Genomic DNA, 24,658 nt, shown 5'->3' on the forward strand with positions numbered 1-24,658 from the left:
TTCGATCCTTTTTATTTATTGCGACGTTGGCCTTTTTTTTAAATTTTTTTTATTTTGTTGCATCTTGATGTGTGGACGGGAGCCTATAGACCTTGTTTGATTGCTATTGTACCTTTATAGGTGGGCCCCACATACCAATTGACTCTTTTGTTTCTGACGCCCATCCAACCCTTTATTATTTTTTCCCCTTCATAGAATATGAGCTTTTTTAGAGTCGTAGAAGAAATCTTGGGACTGGGCTGATTGTTTGGGCCTGGACCTGAATTTTGAGCCCACTCGATCAAGTAGGCAATCCATATAAAAACCTGAAACGTGGACAGTCTAATTAATTAATAGTACTTGGTGAATTAATCGATTGGTGGGCCCCACCCAGTCCAATCAAAACTGTTCGGTTGAGATGGACTTGATGCTTTGGGCCCTACTGGCTCAGTTGTAACACTACTTATGATTTCCATATATCTAGAGATTAAGCTTTGCTTTAAGGTAAGCATGATTACCAAAAGGCATGCGCAATGCGTGAGTACTATTGTTTTCAACGGTGATGATTGTGTCTGATGGTTTTAACTGTTTTTTTTTTCTTTTGAAAGTTCTAGAGGGAATCTCTCTAGGAGATTTGAAAAACACGTGCCAATTTGGTACACGTGGAGGATCTTTGCAATTCATCTGATGGGAATCATGTGGATTTGCCCAGTCCGTCCTGGCCCAAAAATCAGATTGGTTTGGCTCATCAAGTGGCCCACACAAGTACTGAGAAAATGGAATGGTTACATACTTGTGTAGTCCACCTAAGGAGTGAACATCTTGATGTTTTATCCATGCATTTTCATGGCCCACATGTGTGACACGTTGGCACGTGTGCTGCTCTTCTGTTTTTTTTCTTGAGAAGAATAGTTCAAGAGGAGACAAATATTTGAAAACGATAGATGAAAAGTGATATTATTCCTAAAGGTCTGTTCACATAGGGCCTTCATATCCTGCCCAGGCAGGGGCTCCATGGGGCCGACCGTGATGTATACGTTTTACCTACACCGTCCATTCATTTTTCCAGATCATTTTAGGCTACGAAGCCAAAAATGAGGCAGATCAAAAGCTCAAATGGACCCCACCACAGGGACGAGTGGTGATAACGACACCCACCATTCAAACCTTCCTAGGGGCCACCATGATGTTTATTTGTCATCCAACCTGTTCATAAGCTCATATAGACCTAAATGAAAGGAAAACACAAATATCAGCTTGATGCAAAACTTCTAAGGATCTCAAGAAGCTTTTAATGGTGGCCGTTCAATCCCCACTGTGTGGTCCACTTGAGCCTTGGATCTGCCTGATTTTTGGGTTCATATCATAAAATGCTCCAAAAAAAAGAATATACAGCATGAATAAAACCTATACATCACGGTGGACCCCACAGATCCCTACATCACATGCTCTCCAATATACATTCCTAAGCGTGTGCAGGATCCTGTCCGTTTATCTTAAGGACCCTACATGTGTTTTACCCTATTCATCAGGGCAGTTAAATCATCACGTGTTGGCAGGTTGAATGTCAGCCCAATGATTAGATTCTACTGATTTTTGTGCCAGCACGTGACAGGTGGGGCCCTGTGGCCCACCTGCTGTATTGCCAGATCTGGCATGCATGCCACAATAATATATGTGGGCCCGAGTGCTTCCCACGTGAGCAGGGCACTGCTATCACAGTACTGTATGTACGACTACTCCCTTGATTGATACTGATAATCAGATTGGTGGGCCTGAATCTGTGAGTTTTGGCTCTGATTGGGCAGTCCTTAACCATCTGATCAAGATCCTACGATATGGGGCGGCCCTGAAATTTAAAGAAATTTGACAATTCAGGTCCAGTAGTCAATTTGCCAGATCTGTGAATCCATATAGTTTGTGGACCACTACAATCAGGCCCACCTTGTGGACAGTCCAGATAGAAAAAAATCAAACTACTCACATGTCTAGAAAATGGGTAGTACAGTATCTGATTCATTGTCTTTAGTTTCTTGCAGTAGAGTATGCTGTGTGAGTGGACCACTGATGTAGTACAAAATCAAGGACAATCATATCAATGGAAATGAATCTAGCAACCAAACACAGGACATGTGGGTGGGCCACAGATGTAGTACAAAATCAAGGACAATCAAATGGGTTGAAATGAATCCAGTAAGAAGCATACACCGTATCTGTCAACCGCTATATTATTTATTTCACTTTCTATTGACAATCTTTATATTATAATCATTGGTACCTGGTATTTTTAAATTACAGTTTATAATTTTAGTAAGTTTTGTTTTGTTTTTATTTTTATATTTTAGGGTGTTTTAGGATTTCGAAAGTCTTATAATAACTTAAAGTTTTTATTTAAATCATAAGAAAGAGTTTGAGTCAATTTAATAATGATTTATTATTTTTAAAAAGTTAATGAAATTTACTATTTTGAATTTAGAATTAGGACTTATATAAATAATAATTAAAGCTTTGTCAGTATACCTTAGTAAGGCTTTTTATCAATAATATTATCAATTCAAGGCATAAACCATCTATTCTACATCCCTACATGTGGGTGGTCCTGATTTGAGCCTTCACAAAGGAATTTGCTAAGGTAAGAATCATCCAAGCTAATAAGAGTTCATGCAGGAAGATAGCCATGGTTAAGAGGCTCAGCGACTCAGACTTACTCATCCAATCTTGAGTTGAGTTGGAACTTTTTCTCTCTCTTTTTTTAGGTTAGCTTGTTAGTACACACCCTACGGTCATTACACACTCCACTGTTAGCCACCCCCACTATGGAATCGATACCAAGTCCTCGGTATTGAAAGGAAGGTTTCTTCACTCAGTCTAACACTTGAGCTATGGATCAAGGTGTAGTTGAGTTGGAACTCACCCAAGTTAGAATAGAATTCGTCTGACTCGACGTAGTCAACATGTGGTGTTGAACTGGATTAGTTCCAGAGTCCAAGTCAACTCAGATAAGCCACATGGTACGCGTCCAAAATCTTAAAACCATGATCACAGCCACGGGCTAGGGCTAGCAACATAAAAAAAAATAAAAATTAAGTAAACCTAACTTGATAGGTCTAGCTTAACCAGCTCAAAATCCGGCCTAAATCAGTTCAAGCTTGGAATGGAAATAGCTACATTGAACCCTGGCAGCTGTGTTTGGATGCACAAATGAAATTAGGCCCAGGTTGTACTTTGGGTATCACAGGTTGAAAGTAATGTAACTGAAATTTGGAGCCGGCGGTCTTCAATCATGCAAAGGAAATTAAAGATATCTGCAGGCAAAGTACCACAACTTGTGGTACTATACCATCTTTTTCTGCCCACGCGCTGCTTCGGTGGCTCATACCCACAAGGGAAATGGCAGGCCCTGCCATAGTCCACAAAAATCACCAGGCATAAAAGTAAGGTGGGTCCACTTATCAGAAAGGCCACTCTGATAGAAATAATGGACAACTGACAATCTGACTCAACGTATGAACCTGCCTGATTATCAAGATTCATGTTGGGACCGGTCCATCTTCATGTTGAGGTCTTTTGGCACCGTGGATTTGGCTGGATTTGAGGGGATTTCAAATCCTCTTGTTTGGCACCATAAAGTAACTGGGGGTTTCAAATCCAGAGGGTTTCAAATCCCTTCAAAGAGGGGGTTTCAAATCCTGAGCAAGAGTTTGCATTGCATCTAAAATGATTGCAAGAGTTACATGTGTAATATATGCATCAGTAGAATATTAAACTATTGGGCACATGGCCCACTAATGATATACCCAAACAACTAGATTAATATTGCATCACTATAAAATTACTTTAATACGATGATCAGCGTCATCCAAACATTGTCCATATAAATCAATGGTTAAAAATCATTTGTTAGTCACTCGGACACGATCTTGTACTTGTGGCCCATCCGATACTTGGAATTTCATCATTTTCGAGCAAAGCATATATTTTAGTGGGCTTATTACAACAATTGTTTCAAACATTACATACATTCACTAATTAGAGATATTAAAGTTGATTTCGTAATTAAATTCGAACCCCTATAGACATACCATATATAGCTACTTTTGTGTAAGACCCGCATCCTAGCCCGTACTGTTCCGTCGACTCCCGCGATCCTTTCCGTTGAATTTCGGCAATCCCCGACCTATAATGGACGTTTGCGCACGACCCTAAGTCGTGTCCCGTAGACCTAAGTCGGCTCAATCCGAAACTTATACCATTGCGGCTGCGTTGTCGCCGCGGTTCTGACGCCGCGTCTTGCATACCGATCTGATACCCTGACAGGAGATGTGGGCCCGCGTTCAGTTCGAGAAAAACACCGTGCGTTTGCAATCCCAAAAGAATCTCTACAATATGTCCCATCAATTAATCAATTAATAACCTCATGTCAAGTACAAGAGCAACCTCAAAGTCAACTCTCTCCCTCTCTCTCTTACACACCCATACATGTCAAGTACACCTATCAACTCACATCCATCACCTCTCCCTTACAACCGCCATTTCTCTCTCTCTTTCTCAACACATTTTTCAAGCAACAAAGTGGTGGACGTTTAAGCAATTTCAAGGGAGAAAAGTGTGTTGTGTGGCCCACTTTCCATCCCAAGATCCATCATCCTAGCCTTTCATTTTCTCATCACCGTCCATCAAAGTGAGACACAGGGAGATCGGCGTTCCATCGGACCAAGAAGATTAAACAGTGGGTGCTTCTATAAGCTTAGATTTCATTCTTTTGATGATGGGCCAAGTGAGGCCTACCGATTGATGGTATGGATCTCACTTTGGACTCTAGATGTGGCCGATGACCCACCTTGATTCTCATGATCATTCCATGATAGGGCCATTCTCCATGGACCCCATCATGATGTTTACTTTCTAGTTTGAAAGGGGTCATCTAGACCTTCCATTTTGGTAGAGAAGTAATCTCCACCATTGATTTTTGATTTCGTGGGCCCACATGTATTGGGACCCACTTGATGTACGATTGAATGCATGGAAGGGAGGGCCCATAGTGTCAAGGTTCCTCCATCGCACGTGTGTGTCTCTCTCTCTCCCTCTCTTTTTTTTTAAAAAATTGTTTCATGTGATGATGTGGCTGTGTGGCCTACTCGGATGGACCCCACCTTAATGTATGTCTTATCCACACCATCCATGCATATGGTGGCCCACTTGGACAACACGTCTGAAGGTGGGGCCCACCTTAATATGTGTTGTATCCAAAACCATCCAGCGTCCCAAGACGCTGGACGTCTGTGAAGTGTGAACTGACAGTGTGGTGTACCGTCCAGTGAAACAAAAATATCAGTTTGATTCCAAGACTTAGGTGGACCGCTCATGTAACGCCCTGAAAATTGGGGGTCGTGCATATCCTCGACTCCCAAGTTCTCAGGTATCACTTATAACCGATTTTTCACTATTTTGCATCTAATCAGGTTGTAAATGCGCAGCGTGGAATTTCTTGGAACATGAAGCACAATCACAACTAATCTACTGAAATGAAAGAGGTCAAATATATACAAGTCCAAAAGAATATAAGTGGGTCTCACAAGGCGTTGCCCAACAAAATCACAAAAGAGTAACATGTTCAAAATAATAATGCGTTGAGTCCACTACTCAGCGATCCAAAATCCGTCTACTAAGCCGATGGGGGACTGCCCACCAGCTGGAAGTAGGACAGCTCGTCCTCCTCGTCAATGCCAGCCCTACTCAGCTCCTCGAACTCATCGCTACCTGCAACTATGGGAGAGTCTGGTTGGTGTTTTAAAATACCGTCCCAGAGTGGGAGTGAGTGATCAACTCAGTAGGTGCTATTAGTCTTAAGCTACAACAGGCATTAATTAAATTATGAATTTAATGAAAGACAATACATTTATAAGCACTTAATAAATCTTATTAATACGTGTGTATGATAGATGATATGATGCATGCCCTCACCACAATACTCCCTCGAGCGACTCCATCTAACGATCGCGTATGACCAACACTCCCTCAGAGCGACCTCGACTGCCGAGTTGCCAACCTAGCTAGTGCGATGCGATGATAATGTTAGTCAAGTTCTTAGTTAATTTCATTCATCCAGCAGGTTGGAAAAACTGATACACCCCACATATCAATGCCCTGAACTGGTTGCGAGGCCAAGGCCCCCTAACGTGTGAGGCTAAGACCCCGTGATCCTTGATCCCGTCGAGTTTTCTATCCCCGACTTTGAGCACATGGGGAGTGCTGAGAAAAAGGGATCGCTCGCGGTCACTACGGGGAGGCGCGTCACCCCAACGTAGGCTCACAGCTCGGACATAGTGTTCCATTCCACCATGCCCGGCTCACGAGGCGGTGGATCGGTTTCAATCTGGTTATTGATGGGCTACAACGGTTGTAGGGTGTTCTAGGTTCCATACATATGTGAGTAAACAGGGAGAAACAAAACAAGGTTGGTCAGTAAATAAGCTAGACCGCACGAGTTCAGGCAAGCATGTGACAGACGACATCGGGTACAAGCGACCCATGTAGTCTAACTACTGTCGTCCACGCGCACCCACCCAAATTCATGGGTTTAACCTTAGGATAGTCCTACCAACGGGACCACCTTCACTCTTCTCATATTCCTAACCAACCCAAGGGTTTGGTGGTAATGTGTAGCATGCCGACTAATATGGGTTATCAACTAGCATAGGTAATAACATGCATTCATACTTTTCATTATAGAATTCAGATTTTTACAAGGCAAATGCTAACAATATCATGAAATAAAGGTGCATGTGTTGTGTGGGTTAGTGTGGAAGGCAAACATTTTATATATCTCCTAACACCAAAATATACACAAGGGTATTAGTGCATCAAATATATTATGGGGAAAACATCATATATGAACTGAGCAAAGAATGTACAAACAATTATCATTAACATACCCAATCATGTTTGAGAAACAACAAGCATTCCATCATCATTCCACATTAATTTGGGGGATCTAAAGTGTAAGGTCTTATCTAGGTTTTGCTAGATTACCCAAATACATCATCCAACAAATAAAATCATTAGATTCATATTAAAATTGGTGTTAGGCCACCTAAGAACAATAGTCCGCACCTATAGATCATTGAAGACTTGAAAAACCACTTAGGAGTGTGGATTTGGGGTCGATCGGCCGGAATCCCTAAAGTACACCTTTGCATGTTAGAATCTTCATGTAAATCCCTTCTCAACACAAGGGTTTCAAGAAAAAGGATAAGGGATCTTACCTAGATGATCAACGGAACGATTCTTGTGGTTGTGGTGTAGGGTTTTCCTTTGGAGAAGGGATAGGGAGTTGCAAGATTGGGTTTCCTTGGGCCACCTCGATCTATGGTTCACCCTTGCTCTCACTTCACTCTCTTTCTTCACTCTCCCTAGCTCTCTCTCTTCTCTCTTTACTCTCTCCCTCTTTCTCTCTCTCTCCTTTGAAAATGAAAAATCGTATGGGAAGAGGGGTGCCCCAAATGAGGCCCTTTTACAATGCCAGATTTGGTGTCAATGGCCCCAAGTGTTGGGTTTTTACTATACTAACCCTATGGGAGAGTTTTTCTAGCCTCTAGGGTCCACTATAGGGTGTAGGAGTCGATACCTACCATTGGATAGTTGGCCGTAGTGATGATCTACGCATTGACATAATCGACCCGCCATTTGGACGCGCCGATCGACAGATATGATTAGAAGTCTATTCAACGGTCACCGATGGTCGATCGGGGCTGCGGCTATACGGATATGAGTAGGGAAATATCCTTACTCCACGGGTAAAGTTTGGTCATAAACCGACGGTCCGAAGTCCACAACTTTGTATAAGAGTGAACGACCAAATTCACTTAAGTTTCAGTTCATTCTTTTCGAGTATTTGCACTTCTCATGTACTCGTCTTTTAGCTCAAGTTGAGCGGTTTTAGACAACACCCAGGTCCGACTTCCGCGATGGACGTTGAGCCCAGTAAGACAAACATTTCTCTATAGTTTTGAAACTAGTGGCCCGCCAACGAGTGGTATAGAGCTTGTTTGGAAAATCGGGGCATTTCTGAAATGAATTTGGTAGTGAGATTTCTCGTGAGCAATGATTAGGTTTTGGATTATCTATGTTCATAATGTGGCCTATTTATAACTAGTGAAAGTGGAGATTTGATCATGATTACTCTAAACCATCGGTTTTAGGCTAAAAGAGCAACGGGGTTGATTTGGTCTATTAGCTAAGATCCGGGCCTTATCTGACTTGGCTTCGGTTAGATCTTTAATTTAGTTATGATTGTCTTCATTTATTAGTGACGGGTCGATTAGATTTGGGCCCTTTGTGAGTGAATCATGGGGCTAAACTTGATGTTCAGGTGATCGGGCGAATTTGTTGGCTTCCTACAGTTGATTAAACGGACTTGTGCGGTTCTTTATTGGTTCCACCCGTATTTAAACTATCATTGAGTGTTAATGGTCATTAAGTGATATTATAAGTTAATTAATAAAAAAATTTAAGAATTTTTGGAAATCCAAAACAGTAAAAATCCAGGATGTTACAGCTCATATAGGCCCCACCTTGATGCATTGATCAAATCCACGCCATCTATGCCATTTCCCAGCTCATTTTAGGCGTTGAGACGAAAAATGAAATTAATCTGATTTTCTGGCAGGCCATAGCTTAGAGAATGGTGATTTTTACTGTTAAAATTCGTTAAGAGCCACTTTAATTTTTCTACATGCCAAAATGTCACGGCCCAAACTCGGAGACCGAGCTCATAAAATTCTCGATCACCGAACCCGGCGTTGACAGCATCCATAGTACCCCATTCTCGGCTCCCGGCACACATACACTAGGTTCTGATCCTGGGATCCTACAAGGAGGATTTCAAACATGATTTGATTCGTAATGAGTATAACTATAAGATAACCCATGAACAATAACTACAAGAACACCATCACAAAATTCACTATAATAAAAAAACTTTGAGTACAATACGTATGAAAGGGAAATACAATATAATAAAAATAATAAAAATTCTAGAAGCTCAGCTGCACACTCCAACTGCGGCAAGGCTATGTCTGCGTCTAGGCATCACCTGTACACATCGATCGTACATAAGCTTATAGAAAGCTTAGAGGGTGGTGTAAGTGTGTGCGCAATATGAGCGTACTCAAAATATATGGTCAGAGTAATGCGAAATCATGCTGATGAGTATATGAATGCAAGCAACCGTACCATGGCTATGCGATGAAGGATATGAATGCTATCGGCCATAACAAAGCCATGCGATGCGAGATGCAATTCAAGCATGCCAATCCTCATCATATATCAGTACAGTTCTCATTCTGGATAATCACTAGGGTTTAGTACACTCCAAATGGCACTGTCGCTCTCCCAGCCGCACAGTCCAAGTGAGCGTAAGAAACCTAACTATCCGCCTGGCTAATAGTCTGCCAATACCTATCCGGCACGTCGATAGCGAACCCATTCACGAGCTGGTCAAACTCAGCCTAGTATTGCCCCCTACCCTCGGGCAAGTAAGGCTACACCCCTTTTCAACCGACCACGACACAATGAGAGATGCGGCCTCCTGGTATTCGACCCTCATACGCCCATATATCCACTCGGTCTCGACGTTGGAGTCATCCTCTAGTACCATAGGGTTTAGAAATTTTCACCCAGGGACATCTATGGCGCCTCAACGCTAGAAACAGTATTTTTGGTATCCATAATGTGTTTATGGAGGCTATGGCCCTAATGTCGCTATGGCATACAATAATCATAATCACATGAATCACTCTACTAGTCATGCAACAATCTTACGCGTACCACGCGCTCATGAAGGGCAACTCCGACTATCAGGGAGCCCATAAACAATCTGTCCGAAGACATATGCTATGATCAGTCACTCCTTATATCAGGCATACATATGATGCGAATGAACATGAATCATGTATCTATATTAAACATGTTATATGGTAATGGGCTCTGACCATAATGAAGATGGGCCTAGACGGCCTACAAGTATGAATCTATCAATGGGCCCTGGGGAGATTAATAATGCGGACATTTAACCAACACTATCCTTATAATGTAGACGTCAAACCATCATTGCTCCTAAGGCACGACCTGCCATGAACATCATTACATAGACCATGGAGGAATCACATATTGCAATGGGCCTTAGGTACATCCCGTTGGGCCTCGACCCAAGGGCTCCAAATACATCAAATGAGCCGCATCACATGGGCCTTATATTCATCAAGTGGGCCACATCAATGGGCCACACTAATAGGCCTTATATACATTACAATGGGCCATAACCCATGGGCCTTGCATACATCAAATGGGCCCTCATATGGCAAGTGGTCCACATCACATGGGTCATATGTACATCAAATGGGCTACGCCAATAGGCCCTATGTATATCAAATGGGCCACACCCAAATATAAGTGGTGATAATAATTTCCACCATTAAAATTCCAGTGGCCCTCCATAACCTTTATTCCCCATCCAATATGTTCATAAGGTCCCAAAGGATTTCAATGGTAGCCGTTTAATCCTCACCGTGCAATGTGGTCCATATGATAAATAGATCTGTCTTATTTTTGCCTCAAGCCATAAATTTATCTTTTAAAAAAATGGTTGGACAATTTGGATGCAATACATTCATCATGGTGGGTCCCATAGGGGTGGGCGACATAGATGAAGTACATACCTCATGGTGGGGTCCACACCAATGGAAGGTGTGGATTACAATACATTCATCAGTAGGTCCCATGCGGGGCCTGCCATAATGTTTATTTTCCACCCAGCCTGTTGACAAGGTCACACAGACATGGGGCCCACCGAAATATTTATTTTCCACCCAACCTGCTGATAAGGTCACTTGGACCTGGGTGAAAAGGAAAAACAAATTTCACATGATCCAAAACTTCTGAACGCCCAAAAGGGTTTCAATGGCAGCCGTTCAATCAACATTGTTCCCTGTGATGTGGGCTGCCTGAGCACCACCTTCTGCTGTTTTTCGAGGGGTCCATCACCCTAAAAGGGGCCCACCAAATACACAGTGTTGATGGCCCATACAATCACAATGGGGCCCATGGCTGGGGCCGTGGGTCCCAGCTTGTCCGTCCATCCGTCAGCGCGCAGGCGCTGCCTGCGTGCGTTCTAACGCTGCTGCACATGTATTATATATATGGAGGTTATGGCCCTAATGTCGCTAAGACATACAATAATCGTAATCACACGAATGCAAGTGCATGAATCACTCTACCAGTCATGCAACAATCTTGCGCGTACCGCGCTCTCATGAAGGGCAACTCCGACTATCAGGGAGCCCATAAACAATCTGTCTGAAGACATGCTATGATCAGTCACTCCTTATATTAGGCATACATATGATGCGTATGAGCATGAATCATGTATCTATACTAAACATGTTATATAGTAATGGGCTCTGACCATAACGAAGATAGGCCTAGACGGCCTACAAGTATGAATCTATCAATGGGCCCTGGGGAGATTGACAATGCGGATATTTAACCAACACTATCCTTATAATATGGACGTCAAACCATCATTGCTCCTAAGGCACGACCTGCCATGAACATCATTACATAGACCATGGAGGAATCACATATTGCAATGGGCTTTAGGTACATCCCGTTGGGCCTCGACCCAAGGGCTCCAAATACATCAAATGAGCCGCATCACATAGGCCTTATATTCATCAAGTGGGCCGCATCAATGGGCCACACTAATAGGCCTCATATACATTACAATAGGCCATAACCCATGGGCCTTGCATACATCAAATGGGCCCTCATATGGCAAGTGGGCCACATCACATGGGTCATATGTACATCAAATGGGCTACGCCAATAGGCCCTATGTATATCAAATGGGCCACACCCAAATATAAGTGGTGATAATGATTTCCACCATTAAAATTCTAGTGACCCGCCATAACCTTTATTCCCCATCCAATATGTTCATAAGGTCCCAAAGGATTTCAATGGTAGCCGTTCAATCCTCACCATGCAGTGTGGTCCATATGATAAATAGATCTGTCTTATTTTTGCCTCAAGCCTTAAATTTATCTTTTAAAAAAATGGTTGGACAATTTGGATGCAACACATTCATCATGGTGGGTCCCATAGGGGTGGACGGCATAGATGAAGTACATACCTCATGGTGGGGTCCACACTAATGGAAGGTGTGGATTACAATACATTCATCAGTGGGTCCCATGCGGGGCCCACCATAATGTTTATTTTCCACCCAGCCTGTTGACAAGGTCACACAGACATGGGGCCCACCGAAATATTTATTTTCCACCCAACCTGCTGATAAAGTCACTTAGACCTGGGTGAAAAGGAAAAACAAATTTCATATGATCTAAAACTTTTGAACGCCAAAAAGGGTTTCAATGGCAGCCGTTCGATCAACATTGTTCCCTGTGATGTGGGCTGCCTGAGCACCACCTTCTGCTATTTTTCGGGGGGGCCATCACCCTAAAAGGGGCCCACCAAATACACAGTGTTGATGGCCCATACACATCACAATGGGGCCCATGGCTGGGGTCGTGGGTCCCAGCTCGTTCGTCCATCCGTCAGTGCGCAGGCGCTGCCTGCGTGCGTTCTGACGCTACTGCACATGTATTTTATATATATATATTTCCTGTGGTTTTTCACAGGTGGTGCCCGCATCAAGGAAATTCGGCCCAACCATTGAATTATATGGCTCAATACAAACCCATCAAGTCCAATATGCATTATGTTTTGGTGAATGAAAGCATTAAGGCAGGTTTTAACGGTAAACACTACTATTTCCTATGGTATGGTTCGCTTGATTACCGGATTGGCTTCATTTTTTGGCTCAACACCTAAAATAGGCTGAGAAATGGAATAGACGGCGTGGATTATATAAATACATCGAGGTGGGGCCTGTATGAGTGGCCTACCCAAAAAGCTTAAAAGTCAAGTTGGTACGCCCACTGTCTGTTCACACCTTACTGAAGCACGTCCAGCGTCCAGGTCTGGATGCTGGACAGACGGTTTGTATACACCACATATCTGTTGTGGGGTCCCACCGTCCTGGTAAATGGACGGTGATGGATATACATGAATATATCAAGGTGGGTCCACGTGGCGGCCCACCAAGGTTTGGATCGGCTGATGTTTGTATTTTCCTTCATCCAAGTTTGGACAGCAATTATTGCATTGGCAAGTATTTTTGTAATAAAATTCTCATTGGATATTATATATATATATATATATATATATATATAAATATATATATATATATATATATCATCGGGTGGGCCATCAACAATGAAAGAGTGAGAGAGAGAGAGATCGGTGGAGTGGAGGGACCCCGCTACTATGGGCCCCTCTTTAATCACAAACAGATACATCAAGTGGGTCCCATCATAAGTAGGCCCCTTAAAAAGAGAATTAACGGTGGATCACCACCCATCTTCCTTCTTCTTACTCCCCTAGCCTCCTTAGATCCTTACCTTCAAGTTTGATAGAGGTAGATGATGGATGAATGGTTGAGATGTGAGATGAGAGAGTGAGAAAGTGGGCCACACTTGTTGTTATGGAAGGGAGCTTGGACGTATGGAATTTGTTACTTGGGAGAGTGTTTAAGAAAATGAAAGAAAGAGAATAATAAGAGGGATGGATGGAGTGGTGGGTGTAAGGAAAAGGGATGGGGAAGTAAGATGTTGTTTGAAATTTGTAAAAAGAGTGATGATTAGGGGAGAGAGAGAGTTGACTTATGGAAAAGGAGAGATGGGTTGTTGTACTTAGGGTATGGTGTGTACTTGACTTGGATGATTGATTGATTGATGGGACATGACATAGAGATTTTCTCGAAATTCGCAACGCGCGACGTTTCTTCAGAGTGAACACGGGCCCACAACTTCTAGCCTAGGTATCGGATCGATGCGCGAGTCGTGGCGTTAGAACCGTTGCGACAGCACAGTCGCTAAGGTACAAGTTTCAATTCAAGCTGACTTTGGTATGCGAGACCCGGCTTAGGATCGCATGCAAACGTCGGATACGGGTCAAGGATTGCCGGAATTCGACCGGAAGGATCACGGAAGCCTAAAGAATGGTACGGACTAAGATACAGGTCTTACACAAAACATACCGCATATTGAGCTTGTTTGGTCTGTCTTGAGCCATGGAATGCAATGGTTGGAGTAGATTCACCTGATGCAGGCCCCGCGTACGAAAAACTGTGAAAAAACTTATTTTAAAAAAAATAAAATAAAAAAATATAGGCAGCAGGCACTGCTACTGCTGGCGTCCTCTTGACATTGCAACAGCGTCCTACTGCGTAGGACGCTGGAAGCAGGGGGTCCCAACCATGGGCCCCACCATGATGCATGTGAACATCACCACCTTGCATTTTGATGGGGCCCCTTAGGGCAGTGGGCCCTCCAAAATTAGCCATATACGAACTCATGTGGCCCCCACGGTAGGAAATAGTGGGGATTGAGCGTCTGCCATTGAAACCCTTTTGTCACAGAAGTTTTGGATCATTATGAAATTTGTTTTTCCTTTTCATTCAGGTCCCTGTGACCTTATTAACAGATTGGACGATAAATAAATGTTATAGTGGGCCCCATGTGGGACCCACCTTGGAGTGTGTATTGTATATCCACTCCATCCATCTGTCCAGTTGGGACATGGACGCCCCACAGTGATGTATGGGTTGCATCCCACCGTCCAAAGGCAGGGATGATGGGCACCTATGATGTGTGTGTTTTATTCATGCTGCTTTGCAGTTTTGGGACCCACGCACGTGTGGACTCCACATGATGCATGTGTTTATCTGGGCCGTCCATCTGGATGGCCAGCAGCCTACAACTGCTGAATTGACGCAGCAAGTTCTGTAGGTCCACCTCGATGTATGTACTCCATGCCGTCCTACCATCCCTCCATTTGGCAGCTGTGGGCCCACCCCACATGTGCTGCATGTGTGAGGGGTGGGGCCCACCTTGTTTGCATATGTGTTATGTCTAGACAGTCCATATGTTTGGGCGTGGTCTTGGACCACCTTGATGTACGTGTTTTATCCATGACCGTCCATCCATTTTGCTGGTGGGTCCCACACGTGTGGACCCACCTGCCACGTGGGACCCCTCAGTGATGTATCTGTTAGCCGCCGTCCATCTATGTTCTGGACGGGCAGGGCCCACTTTGATGATGTGTTCTATATTTACACGTCCATCCATTTTTCCCTGTCAGCATGTGGGACCCACCTTGATGTATTTATTTTATGTTATCCATACCATCCAGATTGTGCTGGACGGTGCTAGATAATGTTTAGGCAGTGCTGATCATCATTAGGGTGCCATGTGCCCCATAGAATGATGTGTATAATGATGCACATGTTGCACCTGTAATTATTGAAATGATTTTAGATATAATCCAAGTTCTCACCGTCTATCAGGTCGTAGGACCCACCGTGATATATATGTTATGTATTCACACCGTCCATTCACGTGGTCCCCACGTGATGTAGGTGTTTTATCCAAGTTGTCCATTGATGGGCCCATTTGGAATGAGTAGGGCCCAACCCATTGAGATGTATTTGGGGCCCATGGGTTGTGGCCCATTGCGATGTATTCGAGACCCATGGGGTGTGGCCCGATATGATGTATGAGAGGCCAATATGTGCGGCCCAATACGATATATTTTTGACCCATGGGCGAGGCCTAATACGATGTATATGTGGCCCATTTAGTGAGGCCCATGTGATGTATTTGAGGCCCAGGTGCAGGGCCCACCTGTTGTGTATTCAATGCCCGATGTGATGTGTAATTTTGCCATGATGCATATAATGATATTTATGTGGGCCACTCTTTGGGAGCAATGTTGGTTAAATAGCCACATTGTTGGGCAATGATAGTTTAATGTCCACATTGTGACCTTCCCTTAGGCCTTGTTCTGCCGATTCTAATTGTCGGGGGCAATTATTGAGTCCGAGTCCGATTCCGATTGTCGAGGCCGATTCCGTTTGTCGAGACCGAGTCCGATTGTGGAGGCCGATTCCGGTTATTGAGGCCACTTGTTGAGGCCGAGTCCGATTGATGAGGCTAATTCTGATTGTCGAGGCCAATTCCATTTGTCGAGACCGATTCCGATTGTCGAAGCCGATTTTGATTATTGAGGCCGCTTATCGAGGCCGATTCTGATTGTTGAGGCCGAGTCTGATTGACGAGGCCGATTTCGATTGTCGAAGACCGATCCTCATGTTATGGATTAGGTCTACTGTCCTCCTATGGACCCCGCCATATTTAGGCTCCATTATTGGCTACGACTGAGTTAGTATACGCATTGTGTATGAGCTAGCGTAGCGTTGTGATGTATATGCGGCCCGTGTTTGAGGCCCAATGTGATATATATGCAGCCCATATTTAAGGCCCATTGGGATGTGTATTCAGCCCGTGTTTAAGGCCTAATGTGATGAATATAAGGTCTATGTGATGAGGCCCATTTGAGGGCCAGGCGATGAATCTCATTGTGATGTATATTAGGCCCATGTGAGAGGTCCATCGTGATGTGTATTAAGCTATTGAGTAAGGCCCATGGTGTTGTATATTAAGCTCTTATGTGAGGCCATGGGTCCACTATATGTTAGGCTCCATGTGGGTCATTCCTTGGGGGCAATGTTGGTTAAATGTCCACATTGTCGAGGCTGATTGTTGATGCCGATTATTAATACCGATTATGAGTATGTGACAGCATAACATTATGATACATGCCCATACGCATCATCTGCATATTTGTTATGAGATGTGGTTGACCATTGCGTATGTCATTAGGCAGGTTGTTATGAGACTCCCCACTAGGTGAAGGTTATCTCACATGAGCACACGGTATGCGCATGATTGATGCATGACTAGATTATATGACTCATGCATCTTGCATTGTGTGTTGTGACTACTGTACGCCCTAGCGATATCAGGGTCATAACCTCTACAGGCATATCGTGGATGGCCAGATGAGACACCGAAAATGTTTAGTTCTAGCATACGGGCGTCATAGATGTCCATGGGTGAAAATCTTTAAACGTCCGTGGCCAGGAGACGCTCCAACATTGAGACCAAGTGGATATATATGAGCGCATGGGGGCCAAATACGAGGAGGTCGCGTCTCCCACTGTGTCGTGATCGGTTGGGAGGGGATGTGGCCTTACCTGCCCTAGGGTAGGAGACATTGCTAGGCTGAGTTTGACCAGCTCGTGAATGAGTCCGCTATCGACGTGTCGGGTAGATATTGGCTGACTACTGGCCAGGCGGATGGTGAGGTCTCTTCCACTTGCATGGTCGGGGGTCAGTGGGCGGCGATTTGCATGTAGAGTGTACTACACCCCGGTGATGATCCCAGAGAGAAACCATACTGATATGTGGAGTTATCTAGTATGAGTTGCATATTTATTCATGCATTCATTCACCATCCACTCGGGTTGGTGGTGCGTAACAAATTGTTGTGTGCCTTCGTAATGGTAAGGATTTCGGTTAGGCACTCGACTAACCTGAGATCAGGAGTCTACTACATTGAGTCTGACTATCCAAATTTAGGTATGAGACTGGTTTGGATAGAAGTCCCTTGTGATGGACCCCATAGCCTGCGATACTATGTACTATCATCCCAACTTCACTCCAGCTTGGCCAGTTTCATTTGCACTACATATTGTATTGCATCATCAACATCTGATATCTGGCTTACTGTCCTCGTATTGCATAGTTGATCTACATTGCTTTATCAGTATATGATATTGTTTTTATTATATTTTTGCATCGCATAGCCTGGATAAGGCTAATGGTATTTATGGGCCTATCAGCATATTTTTGCATTACTCTAATATCTTATAATTTATGATCTTGCCAGTATTTCTGATATTGTATGATTTATGGGCTTATCAGTATTTCCGCTTACTCTGATTACTCTAATATTGCTTATTTGACACTTACCTTGTGCACACACTTTCACCACCCACTAAGCTTTCTATAAGCTCATGCACGATAGATGCGTGTAGGTGGCATTAGGTTGCAGCACATTGAGCTTGGAGCATGCAGCGGACCTCTGGAGCTTTGATTTTGTCATATGTATTTCCCTTTCAGCACTGTATTCAAATGTTTATATTAGTGGATATGTGATGATGATGTTGCCTTTATGACTTAAGTAAACTTGTGGTTATGCTTATTACGATTTAAACGTACATTGGAAAATCCTCCTTATAAGATCCCAGGATCGAAATCTGGCGTATGGATGTTGGGAACCGAGAATAGGATACTACGGAGGCTGTTGGCACCGGATTCGACGATCGAGAATTTTCTGAGCCCGGTTTCTGAGTTTGGGGCGTGACATTTTGGATTAAAGTTAATTCCCAATCCAAGATGCCAAACACAATAGGTGTATTTCAAATATCGGGGGGTTCGAATTCAGGAGGTTCCAAATCTCCGCTCTCAAACGGGCCCTTAGGATTTAGTAGTTTCCATTAAGACTATAAGGAATGGGTATAACATGTGCAACACACATGGGAGAAGAAATGAGAAAAAAAAAAGTAAAATGTATTTTTATTTCTTTATTTATATTTTAAAATGTTGAATACAAATTTGACCCAAATCAACCATCTGAAGAGCATGTAAAATTCTGACTTATAAAGGCAAAGTCTATAGTGACTCTTTCTACAATTGAAATTGAGTATATAGCAGTGACATAAGTATTTAAAGAAGGAGTTTAGTTGAGGAGGATAATAAATTATTTGGGACTTCAGTAAGAGATTGTGCTAGTTAATTGTGATAGCAAAAGCGCGATAAACTTAGCGAAAATTCTGTTTATCACTCACGTACTAAACATATTGATTTGCTTTACTATTTTCTCTGACAGATGCTTGAGGAAGGATGCATGACTCTCGAGAAGATCCGTACAAACATGAATATGATGGATATGCTTGCCAAGGTGATTCCGGTGGAAAAGTTCAATTTCTATACAACTTGTCTGGGTCTGACAAAGATATGATGAAGACAGAATGTGCACAAGAAGCAATAATTGTGGAGTTATGATGGAGACGAAGTAGAGATGCAAGATTAAGCACAACAAAGGAGAAGTGAAGTGAAAAAATTAAAGACATGGTGGAGATTGTTGTCTAATGTCTTAAATCTTTATATAATAGAGTATGTTGATGATATCGACAAACCACTCAACTTCATCAAGCGGATGTCAATGCTATCGACAAATGCTCGATCCCATCGAGAAAATCTAGAAAATCCTTGTTAATTGCTAGACAGTTTGGAGTTTGTTACTCGATGGCATCGAGGGTTCTTCGATACCATCGACTAGTTCTTGATGTTTGTCAATGCCATCGAAGATACCATCGAGCGCATGCATAGAATTGCAAAAGTGTGCGATTTGTTTCCTATTTCGATTGTGATAGTATATATACCGAGTGTAATCATGATTGGGGTAAGAATTATGGTTCTCTAAACGTGCTTAAGGGTTTGATAGAGATTTCGAAAAGAAAGTACTTGAGCTTTTCTTCTTGGGGCTTTGATCGATAAGGTTTTCATATCTTGTAACTTTGTTTTCATATTACATTATCACTTTGTGCCGTGATTTTTTCTCAAAAGGATTTTTCATGTAAATTCATATTGCGTTCTTGTTGAATTTTTGGGTGCAATTGTGACGATCTTATTTGATTCTTCTCAATGTGCTTCCGCAAGTCCTAACAAGGACTGTATATTGTGAAGCACATGACAGGTCTCACCAAACATTTTTGACTTTGTGATCGCATCATATATAATAAAGATAACTAAAATTTGATTTGATAGTCTATTCAAACACACCCTCAATATAAATGTTGTTAGATTGTGGTCTATTCATAATTTTGTCAATCCATCGGCAAGGAAAACTGATGGAAATATCGATGGATCGTTTCGAGTGTGTCTCACGTTCCCAGAAGTAGGGGTGCAATTTTACTGGTGAAGGAATATGTCTAAAGGAACAATCTTCTTCTCCTAATCAAGGATTCACACTCCAAATCATGTGGTTTGATGGAATCCAAACTTATCTTCATTTACTTGTTTTAAATGATCTCTCTTCCTAATCCAGAAACCTCCGTGTGCAGGTGTCCAACTATGAGAGATGGTTGTGCAATTACACAACTTCTACAACAAATGGATAGATAGTTAACTAGTAACTACCACAACACATATGTCCATGCTTGGTGGGGCCCACTTGGTCAAAATATGTTGCAAATGCAAAGGAAAATATGATTTCATTATTTTTTATTTCTATTAAATGGGATTCAATTTAAGTAGTTGTATAAATGGGAGCAAGAATTGTTTGGCTTTTTGGACCACTTAGATCTACCGTATTTGTAAATCTTGTGAAATATAAGGAAATGTTGAGAGGTATTTAAGACAAGGAAACATAGGATCTTACTTATTTTAGTCCTAAAAGATGTGGGCCCTCTAGGTGATTACTTGGTTGTCGTTTATCATGATCCCTGCTCAAAAATGGGTATGAGAGGAAAAGTCTTGTATCCTTTTCTCCCGCCACTTGTGTTTTGCGCCATCCTTATGAGGGAAGCGAATTAGCTGCTGTATGTACGTGGTGCATGTGGAAGAGCACGAAGATCAAAGTTTTGGGGCCATCATCATGTATTTATTATATGTACACCGTCCATCTATTCGGTGAGATCATTTTAGGGCATGTGCCAAAAAATGAGTCATATCCAAAGCTCAAGTGGATCACATCACAAATAGTACCGGGGACAATGATTCCCACAGTAAAAACATTCATAGGGCATGCCATAATACTTTTTCTCGTCATGGGTGAAGGAAAAAAACAGATATAGATTGATACAAAACTTATGTGACCCCTAAGAAGGTTTCAATGGTAAACGTTCAATCTCCTATTACTTTTTGCAGTGTGGTCCACTTGATCTTTCAATCTGTCTTATTTTTTGGCTCAACCCTTAGAACGATCTCACAAAATGAACAGACAGTTTAGATATAACACATACCTCATCGTGGGGCCCACAGAACTTGGTGATGTCAGCACCCCAGTGGGTACTAACTGTTTAAAGGAGATCAAAGTTACATGGGACCCACAATGATGTATTTATTATATCCACACAGTTCATTCATTTGACGGGATCATTTTAGAGCATGAGCTTAAAATTAAGTCATATCCAAACCTCAATGGACCACACCACAAATAGTAGTGGAGACAATGATTCTCACCGTTAAAACATTCGTAGGGCCCACCATAACATTTATTTTCCATCCAATCCATTGATAAGGACATGATGATGTGTATGAAGAGGAAAACCAAATATCACATTGATCCAAAACTACTGTGACCCCAAAAGGGTTTCAATGGTAGATGTTCAATTCTCCCACTGCTTTTTGTAGTGTGTTCCACTTGATATTTGGATCTATCTTATTTTTTGGCTCAAGCCTTATGACGAGCCTCGTCAAATGGACCGACGGTTTGGATATAACACATACCTCATGATGGGACCAACAGAACTTGGTAACGTCAAACACACACCAGCCAGAACGGTAGTGTGTGGTACACCAGCCAATCCACTTCCCCTTGCGAGATAGGCATGAATTGGGTTGTTGTATGGTGGGCCTATGCTCTTTGGAAAGCAGAAAAAGAGGATTGGAAAGGTCATTTCTGCCAAACGGTACCTAATGTGGTAGGAATTTTGTTTTTTGCAAGTGTTCACATTTCATTACTTCAGACCAAAGATTTAGTGATATGCGACTCATTTGGATTATACAGAAATTCGAGCTTCGTGAATGGTGATGCCAAAAAACAATGGTAAGAATTTATCAAGTGTTCAACTCCGACATCTAGGGCCCATAGTTTAGTAATTTGGGCCATTGGTTTGTTGCGTCATGGTGTTTTAAAGGACAGATAGTAATGGTTTTGTCCAATTAGGGTTTTCCAATTCAGCTGATTTCTTCTAGATGTGAGCTGAGCTTACATTCCAGACTAATACCACTATGGCCCGTTTGATTGAAGGTAAATGGTGGTAAAAGTATAATGATGATTTTTGCTAAACTGTTTGGTAAAGACATAATTCCACTTGGATAATATTTCAAATTTTAACCTCTTCTCGAAACAAAATTCTATGGACCCACCATGATGTATATTTTATATTCACACATTTCATTCGTCTTTTCTAATCATTTCAGGGCATGAGCACAAAATTGAGGTTGATCCAAAGATCAAATAAACCACACCATAAAAGATAGTGAGTTCAATGGTAAATTTAGGTTTTTTTTTTTGGTTAGCTTGTTGGTACACCCTCTGTCATTTAATAGCCAATTTAGTTATTTCCATTGCAAGCCACTTGAGCTTTGAATCTGCCTCATTTTTAAACTCACGTGGTGACAAGATCCAGACAAATGAATGGATAATATGGATGAAACACATAAATCATGATAAAGCTTGCAAGGTTTCGCCAGATAGACATTTTCAGAAAATATAATGGTAAATTAGTTATAACTTATTTACAGTTGACTATGTGTTGTTAAGTCCAATCAAACAAAGCTCAAGCTGAGCTCAGCTCGGCTCAATTTTACTTATTATTTAATTTTTTTTTTGTTAGCTTGTTAGTACACCCCACTGTCAGTTCACACTTCTCTGTTAGCCACCCAATTAGGGATTGCTACTAAGACTTCAGTGTTAAAATCAGGTGCCCGAGTCAATTTGAACGATCTCTGGTTTAACAAAATGTAGCCAAAAGCATGGTTGGACCATTAAAGACTGGCTTGAACTAGTTTAGGTTGGTAGTCACAAAAACGATTATATATACAAGATAAAAAACTTTAATACCCTGATAGAGTACGATGGATGATGCACGGCCCCTTAGAAATTGCTTACAAATTAATTGCATCGTTTCATACAAGTATCTCAAAAATAATAACCCTAATTATAAGTCCCAATTTAAATATTTAATAGACCAAAATTACACTTATTTGATCATCCAACTAGAAGGATGATCTAGATGGGCCCCATCAATGTGTGGGTCAAACCACGTAGCTCAAGCAGCCGGAAATCTGCTACAATATCCGAACTGTATGGGCCCATGTATGACATCCTCTCCGTCCATCAGCTGTGTATACAGATATTAGTTTATGTTGTGAAAAATCAGACGGATAGATAACTCAGTTGGACCACACAGAAGAAACAGCAAGGAGGAGACGTCAAAATTAGGTCTTTGCGTAGGACCTACCATGGTGTGTTCACTCCATCCAATCCGTTCATCAGTTGATTCTAACAAAGTTGATCATATGTATCCCATATATAGGACTGATCCAAAACTTAGGCGAACCAGACCGAGCAAAATTAGTGGTTTTTGGGATATTTTACATTTTTTCCAGTGGTGTGGTCCACCTTAGCTTTATGTAGAGCTGATTTTTGGTCTGTGCCTTAAAGGTGATAAGGATTACCTGGTGAACGAAGTGGATTTCACTTGCACAACAGGATGGGCCCCATAACGGTCGGGCGTCTGTTCAACAGGTATGGTAGAGGCTACCGGCCCAGCTCAAGCGTTATTACCGGAGGGCGAGTGGCGAAATAACAGATTGTAGAGGAATGATGGTATGAAGTGCCTCTTCACAGTGCGCGTGCAAAAATATGAAATCAGAACCGTTGTTCCAGTGGACCATCAGGTGGATAAGCCATATCTAAAAATTAAATGGGAGCGATGATTAGTATCTAACAATGACCGGATGCTTAGAGGTGTTCAATCAATGAGATTTTAGGACCATAATCTATGCATACTCTAATCCAAGAGATCAACGGTTCTGATCATGTTATGTTTTTCACGTACCTTGAGGACAGAACTGCATGGAACATTTACTCAGTAGGCTGCATACCAGCATTCCTCACGGGCGTGGCTCGTAAAAGGTAGGGAATTTTATAAAAAGCTACCTAGTTAATATAGAGTTTACAGTGCAATACCTTTTTCAGAAAAGTTTTCAAAAGCTACTCCATTAGTACATGTAATTATTGTTCGAGTATCTCTCTCAGCCGCCTGCGAGCAAATGGGTGGTTGGCTGGGTTGGGGTCCTACAATGTTTATATCAAATCCATCTCAACCACCAGATGCATCACCCATGTTAAACCAAGAGCTCAAAAATCAGCTCAATCATGATTCATTTAGGTGGACCGCATGGTTGGAAACAATGTATGGTACAACACACACTCGTCTTTCAAACTATTTCCACTAGTGTTGCCCACAATGAATCATAGATGGGTATGATTTTTAGCCAAAGCCATACATTTTTGTGTGGAATCTAGTAGTTGGAGTGGATATATTATATTTATTATGGTAAGCTTGCAAAAATCAAAGGTGGGTGTCTCTATGCTAACTATTTTCTTTGATGTGGTCCACCTAGATCATAGGATACATTATTATTATTATTATTATTTTATTTTTTTTGCTTTATGCCTAATTTAGGATTATATATCTAATGGATGAAGTACATCTTAATTAATAAACATCACAAAGGGCTTTGTTAAAATCGAGAACCAAGTCGCAAGAAATATCTTTTTTTCCAACAGGACTTTTAATGCAGGTGAAATATACGTCGACCTTTAAATGCATAAGCTCAATTTATGTTTAAAGCTATAA

The 24,658-nt window shown here is 42.0% G+C and overlaps 1 long non-coding RNA gene across 1 annotated transcript; it reads right to left on the reverse strand.

Moving 5' to 3' along the window:
- Positions 1 to 1,607: 1,607 nt before the first annotated feature.
- On the reverse strand, positions 1,608 to 23,931 carry LOC131222543 (uncharacterized). Its single transcript, XR_009160101.1, has 4 exons — positions 23,855 to 23,931; positions 23,472 to 23,708; positions 1,964 to 2,043; positions 1,608 to 1,828 (listed from the first exon to the last, which is right to left on the reverse strand). It is a non-coding gene; the product is annotated as an uncharacterized LOC131222543 (long non-coding RNA).
- Between the last annotated feature and the right edge of the window lie 727 nt (positions 23,932 to 24,658).

This window comes from Magnolia sinica, chromosome 13 (assembly GCF_029962835.1).
Source record: "Magnolia sinica isolate HGM2019 chromosome 13, MsV1, whole genome shotgun sequence".
NCBI lineage: Eukaryota > Viridiplantae > Streptophyta > Magnoliopsida > Magnoliales > Magnoliaceae > Magnolia > Magnolia sinica.